Here is a 9,907-nt window from a genome sequence, read left to right on the forward strand (position 1 = left end):
CTTGCATATGAGCATCATATAGCCGCGTTACTGACCGATACCCATATGTATTTTGGGAAAGAGGAGGGAAGTTGACTTACCATAAGGATACTAGATTTGTCACGTTACCAACGTAGTATCCATTTAGTAAGCCAATACTTACCACAAGGACACAATCTTCGTCGCATCACCGAGGTGATGTCCCCGTAGTAAGCATTGTTTAGTAGAACATCTTACACACACACTCCCATTGTGTGGTAAAGTACCTTATGATGGTTGCACAATACAACAAAAGCCACGCTACCACACAACACATACCCGAGTCAAGTGGTCATGTACTCCACTACTCCCATGCACTGCGATGCAGAGCACACTCCCACACGACCCCCTCTCTCCCTCTCTCCTCTCGACGTACCTACAAAGGTGGTCATTGAGCTCTCTCTCTCTCTCTCTCTCTCTCTCTCTCTCTCTCTCTCTCTCTCTCACTCAAGATGACTCAAAGAATAACGCCCAGCGGGCCCGATCGGGGCCCTATATATATAATTATGTGGGCCCGTCGGGCGTTTTAGTTTCCCCGACAGGCACGCGGGAAAACCTAATAGCCCGGCGGGCCCGTAGGGAAAACTGAAAATCCCGGCATGATTTTAGTGGGTTTCTAGGTCGCCCTAAACCGGATTCTTTGTGATCATGTAAATGTGTCAATAAGACCTTGTCATCACACAAAATTTGTGGTAATTACATAAATATGAAATCCCTGGTTGGGTCAATCTGGATGTGCAAAGGAGCGAGTGAATTTATCGTTGCACTCTATTTGTTCTTTGCCATGAATTCTTCCTTCCATTCTGGCCTCAGATCTTTAACACTTTGCGACTCCCAATTTGTTAAGTCCAGTGTGTCATAGTTTCCTTCGATGTCGGGCATCAACACTGGCATTAACTTCTTCTTTTGTTCTATTCATGTCTCCCGCTTTAAGACTGCATATGGCAATGACGGCCGGAAAAACTTCTCTCACTCTTTCCAGTGTGAAGAATTTGAGGAGGTCAAAAGATAGTAGTGCTTGCTCAGAGAGGGCATTTTTAGCTACGACTTTTGGATTGTGAGCCAATGGTTGGCATGCAGGGCTTTATATTCTCTTTGTCGTCTTGCACCCATAGTTGATGAGGTGTTTGCCTCCGTCTGCTCTTCTCTGTCGTGCTCTTGGCCTATAGCCTCCGTCTCCTACTCTTCGGCCACTACTTCTTCTCCTTTTTTGCACGGCGGAAGGCTCTAGATCCTTTCAATCTTTGCCAGTTGGGATCAGAGGTCAATTGCTTTTATAGTGATGTTTGCTAAGGCCTATGTCACATTGGGACATGCACACGGAGGGCAAGCTAAGTTGGCATGCATCTATTCACACGCCAAAAGCTACAGATGACGGCAAGCATTGTCAGAGGGACGGCCTATGTTGCCCGCCCAAATTTTGAAGGTTGTGGCCAACTGCATAAAGTAAACGCGGGTAGACCACCGATAGGACTTGAATAGAGACGTGCAACTTGTGGAAGCCGGAGAGCCCACCATTTGGCTAACTTCAATTTGCTGCTGTGTGAGTGTGATAGTTCTGATATTTCCTTGTGTGACACAAAGCAGCCCCTCTTTCCAAAAAAGAGCTTGGGTGCCCGCCCCAGTGTGACATAGGCCTAAGGCTGTATTCAGGGTTTTGAAATCCTCCTCCCAATCTTCCTTGGCCTTATGTAGAGCATCTTCTATTACCGCCTTCACCATTTGTTATGTTTCCCACTTCTCTCGCATGTTATCTACTTGTAGTCTGAGTGCTGTTACCAACTCCTTTTCTGTTGGACGAGATCAACATTGGATTTCCGTGAAAGCTTCCAACTGCTGAATCTGATCCGCTACTCTTCGTTTTAGAGAGTCAATGGCCACCTTTTGCCTTCAAGCAACGTCTACTGCTTGATTAGCACTCTCATGTGCTTGCAGGTATAATTTCTCCTTCTGTTCCAAAGCCATCTTGGTGCTTTGTGTGATGCTCGCTTGCACGTCTTTATGATCTTGCTCAATCTCTTACAGCTACTGGACCTTGTGTTTTTCTTGGCTCATCCTTTCCATCTGAGACTCCGTTTTCTTTAAATCCTCGAGGAGTGCCATGTTTGTCTTCTCCAGATATTTTTTGGCCTTCTTTAACTCCTCGGCTTCCTTGGTTCTCTTCTTCAGGTCTCTTTCCTTGTTCCGTAGGTCTGTTCCCACACTTGCGACAACAAAGCTTAAATGTGTGTTGTTGGACTGCTCCTTCTTGAGCGCCATGGCCGTCTGCAAATCCTCTTTCTCCATTTCTTTGGCTTATTGTCTGATGAGTGCCTCTCTTGCTATGTTGGTGGTGGGTAGTACAAACTGGGGTGGCAAGGAGGTGGTTTCCGCTTCTTTTTTCTCCTCTATCTTTTCCTTGGCTTCTTCTTTTGGGGCCAATGTAAGCGGACTTACGTCCATCATGACAGTGTCTGGGTCTTCTAATGTCTCGGCTTTCCGTTCTTTGGTTGCTCGTCGTAACACTGGCGTTGTGAGTGCGTCTTCTTGCTTCTTTGTCCACCATTTCTTCATTATCTCCTTAAACTTGGTATTTGTAGAAAATGGTGTTTCTGTTGCGGATGTGGAGGGTATGTCCTCCATCCCGCGGTTTTCTTGCTTGGTTTGCAGGCCTTTGGACTCTCGTGTCCTATTCATTTTTTATTGCTACTTGAATAGGGTCAATCATCATTGGGTTTTCTTGCATTTTTGGCAAGCCCTCAAATTGCTCCAGCTGTGAGAAGGTCTCCGTCGTGCCCTTTGGATCAAAGGTAAACAATTCGACTTTTGTTTCTTTGGCAACTTCTTCTCCTGCGGTAGGCATCTCCATCTTCAATGCATCTAGGCTAAAGCCGATTGCTTCTATAGCTACAGTACCCTATCGCCATAAGATCTCTTAAGGTTATGGCTGCCTGCTTCTCTTTCGTGAGTGGTGTAGGAAATATAGGTTCCAATAAATGTAACATTTCTGGAACCTCTCTGTCTTTCTTATTTGTCTTCGGAAGCTCTGGAGTCTCTAACTAGGAGGATTCACTATGTGTAAAACTACCATATCATATGCGTTCAAGATATGTTTGTAAAACTCCTTAACTATGAATTTTGTAACGAATATAATGTACCTTTTTCTTTTAAAATCTGTAAGTTTCTTTTTAAATTTGAAACAATAATACCCTTCTGTATATATATTTCTGTAAGTTTCAAGAACTTTAAATATCCTTCTGTTGAACTCACGTGATAGGTTACATTTTTATTAGGTGACCTCCTCAGGATCTCTAAATCCATTAGGGGTTGGAAAGTGGGCGTTAGAATCATGGGCTTCTGTTCCATGGCTATGTCAGAGCCATGAGTTTGGTTACTCTTGTGCTGAGCACATAAGCACAACCAGCGAGTGTGCAGTCACCCACACACCGTTTGCAGGGGCATCGGCTGATGTGGCCACACCTTTTCGGGTGACGGTTGCTGCTCCAGCCAGTAGAAAAATCAAGCCCAAAAATTCACAACCAGCTCGCCAACAAGGGTTTTCCTCACAAAAACGCTTGTCGTGCTTATGTGCTGGTCTTCTTGGGCGACCGAAGGCAAACCTGTGAGCGGCTTTGATTATGTGCTCAAACTTGCAGGCTGAACACCCACGAGGCCAGATTTCTTGACCGGCTTTATGTGCTAAAGCTATTTCTCCAGATTTCTTGACCGGCTTTATGTGCTAAAGCTATTTCTCCGCTTCTTTTTTGATTGACTCTTCTTCTAAAGGGTGGATGGCTCAGGGGGATTTCCTCATATGTCTTCTCTTTGCCCTTAGGTTCCTTTTCTGGCTCTTTCCCTGCCTCTTTTTTGGATGAGGATCCATTCTTTTCTTGGTCCTTAGTTCCCGTGGCTTCTCAGCTGTCTCTTCAAGAGCCACTTTGGCCTTCTTTGTCGCCTTTTCCAACTCGACTGGACTCACCGCTGGCCTCTTTGGCGCTATGCCGGTTTTGGCCTTGATCCTCTCCCTCCTCATATCTTCCAGGCCTTCTTCTTTCTGTACTTTCTCTTCAGCTCGTCTCCCAGCTTGTTGAGCTTCTTTCCTCTTCTGAAAGCGTTCTATTGTGGCTTTGGCACTCACTTTTGTTTGTTCCATACACTTCTGTAACACCGTCTTTGGCTTGCATTCTTGCTGCCCTTCCACTTCCGGTGCCAGCTCAGTTTTTTCCTCATCACTCTCCGAGAGTACCTCCTCTGAGCTGGTAGCTCCTTCATCGCGGATGAGTGGTTTTCTTTGGCTTCTTTCCTTTTGGTGGTGACGAAGAAAGGTTTGCGCGGCCTCTGGTTGTCGGCGCACTGACAAGCTCAGCCCATGCATCAGACGTCGGGGCCTCTTGCAACATCTCTCGCTCACCAATGTGCTGCTAGCTTAGTTAACACTTCCGCTCCACCCATCATTGGAGTGGCCGTAGGTTAGCGGTGGCCAGTAGCCTGTCAAATACCCACTTGGCCACATCTATAGTATGTATTCTGTGCTGCAGTACAATTTGATGAAAAGTAGAAGCTAGGTTCTTCTCTCGGCGTGTGTACCTTGGCGGCCTGTCAAAATGAAAGTGTGGTAAAGCACCCTCATCAGGTTGCTTGTCCTTTGCTCTGTAATTGCTTCTCATCGTCCGTCAGACCTTGCGTCTTGACTTTCTTTGTGTAGAGAGGTGAGCAGCTCATAAGCTCTCTTGTGCTCCGCTTTGACGATGAGTCCCAGTCTTCTGATGGCTCTATCTGCATTTTCTGGCAGATAGGCTATAGAGTTAATACCTGCTGGCATCTAAGGCGCTTCCCTCTTTCCACATTGTGGTGAATATTCTTTGGCCCTGGTCCACCTGCATCTCCTCGTCGATGAAACAACCTTTGGTTCCAGCCAAATTCTCCATGTAGGGCTGGAAACTGTCTATTTCGTCCAGCTTGTATTTGGACCGCTTCCTCATCTTCTTGGGAGTGCTTGTTCCTGGGTAGTCAACAATTAACACATCCCAGTTAGAGCACAAATTTTTGCAGTTATCTGAGTCAGATGTCATCTTCAGTGCTCTAAGCTGGTTTTGTCAATAACTTGGTGTAGAAGTGTCAGTTTTGGGCAAACAGGGTGTCATTGAGATCCCTTGATGTGTACTTTGTGAGGGTATTCTCCAGTCTTACAAACTTTGAAAATGGCAGCAACCGCGGTTGGTGCCATATGTATCAAACTAGGAGTTCGTTCACATATCTGGTATATACACCTCTTGCATGCCTTGCATCTTGAATTTGGACACCTAAAACTTCAAATTTGGCACAACCAGGATCTGGACACTTCTCTGACTTGGCATGATGAAGTCAACTCGAAATTTTGACTTTTGTCCCGTGACTTGGACTCCACCATTGGGTTGTACTCTCCAAATGGAACCTCTGGACTGGCAACAAGGTATAGTCCACATTAGTTTTTGCACCACTTGGACTCCACCATTGGGTTGTACTCTCCAAATGGAACCTCTGGACTGGCAACAAGGTATAGTCCACATTAGTTTTTGCACCTGAGGCCCAATTTTGCAACCGCGGTTGGTACCAAATTGGTGATTTTTTAGCAAACTTTGTATCCCCTCGTTTCTCATGACCTGAGAGTCTAGCCATGCTATGGATGCCTCCTTTGACCTTGTAGTTTGCCCTATACTTGATTTTTTCTGTTGCCGAGAGTTGCGTTTCTACAGGAAGTCCTAGTTATGGTTTTGGGCTTGGGTTGAAATCTTCCTTGTGGCTTCCTATGACCATTATTGAGCTATGGGAGGCCTTAGTTGTGAACTTGCACCTACAGCCTAGCCGTTAGGCTGGTTTTCAAGAAAAACTCTTTGAAACGCTAATCCTATTGAAATTTGAATTTCTGGGTATTTTTTGCCCTATGTGGATTGGCTTTTGGGTTCCTCATGGCTTTGTTGAGATTATGGTCCTAAAATTTGTGGCTTTCGTGCAATTTTTGACCATTTTGAAGCCAATTTCTTGTTGTTTCGGAGCCTGTACCTGTAAACCTCTTGTTTTCACCTGTTCTCAATGAATTTTGTCATCCAAATTGACTTTGCATAGGGGCTGTCACAGGGGCAATTTTCACTTGTGGGCTGCATCATCTTGTTTCCCACCCCTTGGGGGTCCTTTTGATGCTATGTACGCTCATTTTTTACTTTCCTATAGTGCCTAGTGCTTAGGTTTCTAAGTGAGGTGCCTAGGTCTCAAGGTCTCATCCTGGTGAGCGTATTAGTGGTTAGTTGATTTGCAGGTAGTCATTGACAAGTAGGGAACTCACCACTCATATCTGCTAATAGACAGGTAGCTGTCGTGGATGTACGGTAGCTCTGAAGCGCACGCGTCTTGGGGCTTGTTTTTATCAGTTTTTACCACATTTCAACAAGTTTTTGGCCTTTTGTAAGTACTTATTTGCACAAAAACAAGAGTATTAGTAATATTTACATAGGTATAAGAGTATATGGTCCTAATGTGACGTAAATCTCGTCTTGAAGCTTAGTCAGACATTACTCTTTTAGCAGTTAATCAAAAGAAAAACACAACAAAACAAAATTCAAGTTAGAAATTCATGTGAAAACATTGCCCGCTCATAGAATATCTCTCAATGCCTCCCCCCTTCCTAGTCTAAGTCCTCCCGGACTACTGGAAGTTGAATGTGTTGTGCATGGGCAAGTAAAACAGTGCCTTAATGCAAGGCCTTGTGATGTGGCCCTATGCATGCTTTTGTAGAATATGCATGGAAAAAATTATGTTGTGCAAGATGGGGGTCGTAAGCTTATGTGCTCACGGGCATCTGTTGGCGAGGTTTGATGCTTTCTAAGCGTCGTGGTGGTAGATCAAACGACCACGGCCCATGTAGTTTCATTTGCAGTTGTCGTGCCCTTTCCTTGATTGGTAATCGAAAAAATTATTCTTTGGCACTTGGTGGCATGATTATTTCTGTGGGGCGCCATACCTGCTTGGTTGTTGGAGGTTGTGGCATTTCCTGTGGGGTTTGGGAATCCAAATGTATCCTTGTTGTTGTAAGGAGTGTGCCAACTTCTTTGGTATCCATATGTCCTTGACGTTTTTGGCCACGGTAGGCCTTTCTATGGTTCTGGATACTTTCCTATGGTTTTTGTTGAGGTGTAAGGCTGTGGTGCCTTGTTTCTTTGCTGCTTTGGGACCTAAATGTATTGGTAGCCTTGGTGCTCTTATATGGATTGCTTTAGGACCCATTTTTCTTGTGGCGGTGCTTGGTATGTGTTCCTTGACTGCTGTGCTAGTATTTTCTTGGGTGATCTGGGGTATTTAGGTTGAATTACCCTTGTCTTTAGGGTAGTGGTTACTGGATTTATGTTCTTTCTTTTACTCGTGCTTGTAGAGGCCTTAGTTGTTTCTTTCTTGGTAGGCCGAGGCACTGCTTTGTTTGTGGTCAGGGGCTGCTTTCCCTTGTCATTGTTGCTTGTTGGTGTTTTCTGTGGCTTTTCTTCTTGATTGGCGAACAAGACCGTTTGCTTATTGTCCTGGTCTCGAATGTGTACTGCATATTTTGGCCAATCAATCTGTGCGTTATACGTCCTTTGCCATGGTTGTCCTAGCAACATGGGGTATGTTGTGTCTGTATCTTTGACCACGTAGAGTTTGTGAGGGTAGACTTGATATGGTATTTGTATATGTAACAATGTGTGTAGCCAATTACTTTTGTCATGTGCCTTGTATAGCTTTTAACTTCCTGGTTTGTCTTCTTGAGGTCGGTGTGGGCCAATTGCTTGTATAAGCTTTGGGAAATGACATTTCCATGGGCTCCTGAATCCACTAGTGCCCTTGTCGTGACTTGATTGTTTCCAATCTTCACCTAGATCATCGAGTCCACTCTATCTTTGTCCAGTTCCTTTATTGTCACCTGGTTAATCCTTAAAGGTCCACCTTGTAACCTTTGTTTGAGTAGAAGCTTTCTCTTGGCTATCCTTTCTTGTGCTTCGTCTCGCACTTCGTGCACAACTTTGGACTTTTATTTAGTGCGTTGTTTCTCCTAATGGATCTTTTAAATCATGTCTTGGGTTAGCGGCATCTGATATTTCTTAAGCCTACATCCACTAATCCATTTAGGCATCTCCTCTCCCTCTAATGTTACAAGCTTGAGGGCTCCACTATGTGCTAGGTGTTTAATCACATAGGGTCTCTGGAATTGGAGATGATCTCTTTAGATAGCTGATTCCAGTGTTAGAAGTTTATAGCTACTGGTGATGTGTCAGTTCAGACAGTAGAACTTAAATGAAGATAGAAACTGAACTGGAATACATCTACTAAAATGGGAAATACATTGAAGTATTGAGAATGATGTTCAGATTCAGATTCAAAGAGAATGAGTACAAAGTATGTATAGATGAAGTACAATGGACTGCTGTATTTAGGATTACAGATAAGGATGATGTAGCTCAAGAACAGCTCGGGAACTAAGGATTATAAATCAAAAGATAAGAAAAAGTACAACCAACAAATGCCTACCCGATTACAATGTAATGGGTCCTATTTATATGCCTTGGGAGTTACTGTGGTAACTGCGGTGGTAATTACTAACTGATCCGTTGTTCGTCTCACAGGAGCCGGTTCTCACCCAGTGAGACTATCTTCGCCATCTACATCCTTCCCTCCTTTCTTGAATTTTGGCAAGATTCCAAAATTTCTGAGAAAAAAATCCATCGTCTGATTCTTCTAGAATTTTGCTCGTTGAGTGCTTGACACCCCTATAATTATAATTCCAAGGGCATCTAACCAAGAGACAACAAGTCGGACTGAAAAAATTCACCGTCTGATTCTTCTATTGTTGGGTTGTAGAGTGCTTGACACCCTTGTAATTGTAATTCCAAGGGTCGTCCAGCCAAGTGACACCAACCCCTGAGTGGAAAAATCCAGCATCTGCTGCAAAACTGCTAGAAAAATCCACCATTTGATTCGAAGACCGGCGAAAAATCCTTGATTGAATTTTGAGATGGAACTACCCAGTATCCTTCCACTGAACCCGCTTCCGTTTACCCTTTGACTTGGATGGCGCCTCAGAAGTCCCAGTGCTAGCATTCTCCTTCTGAATGAGCCTGTAAATGGCCTCCTGCTCAAGCTGATCCCGCCTTTTTGTGGACATCTCGAGTTCATAAGGTGTGAGAGGATGATAATTTTTGGTGTCAGGATCATAGAGCGTGCGTCTGCCTTTAGTGAGCCACGTTCTGGCCAGTTTGTGACAATGCGAGGCTGTATGGATCCACCCTTTTGGAAGAGGCTGATTAGCTTTGATCCGAGCTTCAAAAAGAATCTCAGCCATCTCCTTGTACTGTGGTCCTACGCCTGGTTTAGCCGTAATGTCCTTTTCAGGCACTTTAGAGGACTCAACAGTGAGTTACAGCAGTTGGTTGGTGATCTTTGTGAGGCCTCTGAGCTGAATTTTCCCTGGCCCATACACAATTTGATCCTCTTCACCTCATCTCTCATCTCTTGGAAATCATGCAGTTGGAGACGTCGTTGAACAGTGTTTGCTAGGTTTTCCATTCCACAGTCGATCGCTCGTACCAATCCTGAAGATCATCACTAATCTTGAAGTATGTGAGCCGATCGACTGGTTCTAGATGTTAAGGGTAGAGTGCTGGAAACAATCTTGGCAACTCTGCCTCTCTTGCTGGTAAAGCATACAAGGGAACTCGGGAATCAGGCACAAATTCCAAGAAGTTAAGGATAGCTTGGTTCTCTTGCTGCATCATCTTTCTGGTTACTTTAACCAGCTAAAACAGTTTCCGAAGAGCAGTTTCCTGTTCTCCTACTGACATTCAAGTTTGAGGTCCTTTGCTGGTGGAAGTTTGGTCTTCAAGAATAGCTCGCACCCTTTGATCCATAA

The 9,907-nt window shown here is 44.5% G+C and overlaps 1 pseudogene; it reads right to left on the reverse strand.

The window, feature by feature from the left end:
- Nucleotides 1-1,059: 1,059 nt before the first annotated feature.
- LOC147448910 (uncharacterized) lies at nt 1,060-2,640 on the reverse strand (annotated as a pseudogene).
- Between the last annotated feature and the right edge of the window lie 7,267 nt (nt 2,641-9,907).

This window comes from Adiantum capillus-veneris, chromosome 10, assembly GCF_014529385.1.
Source record: "Adiantum capillus-veneris isolate H3 chromosome 10, ASM1452938v2, whole genome shotgun sequence".
NCBI classification, from domain to species: Eukaryota; Viridiplantae; Streptophyta; class Polypodiopsida; order Polypodiales; family Pteridaceae; genus Adiantum; species Adiantum capillus-veneris.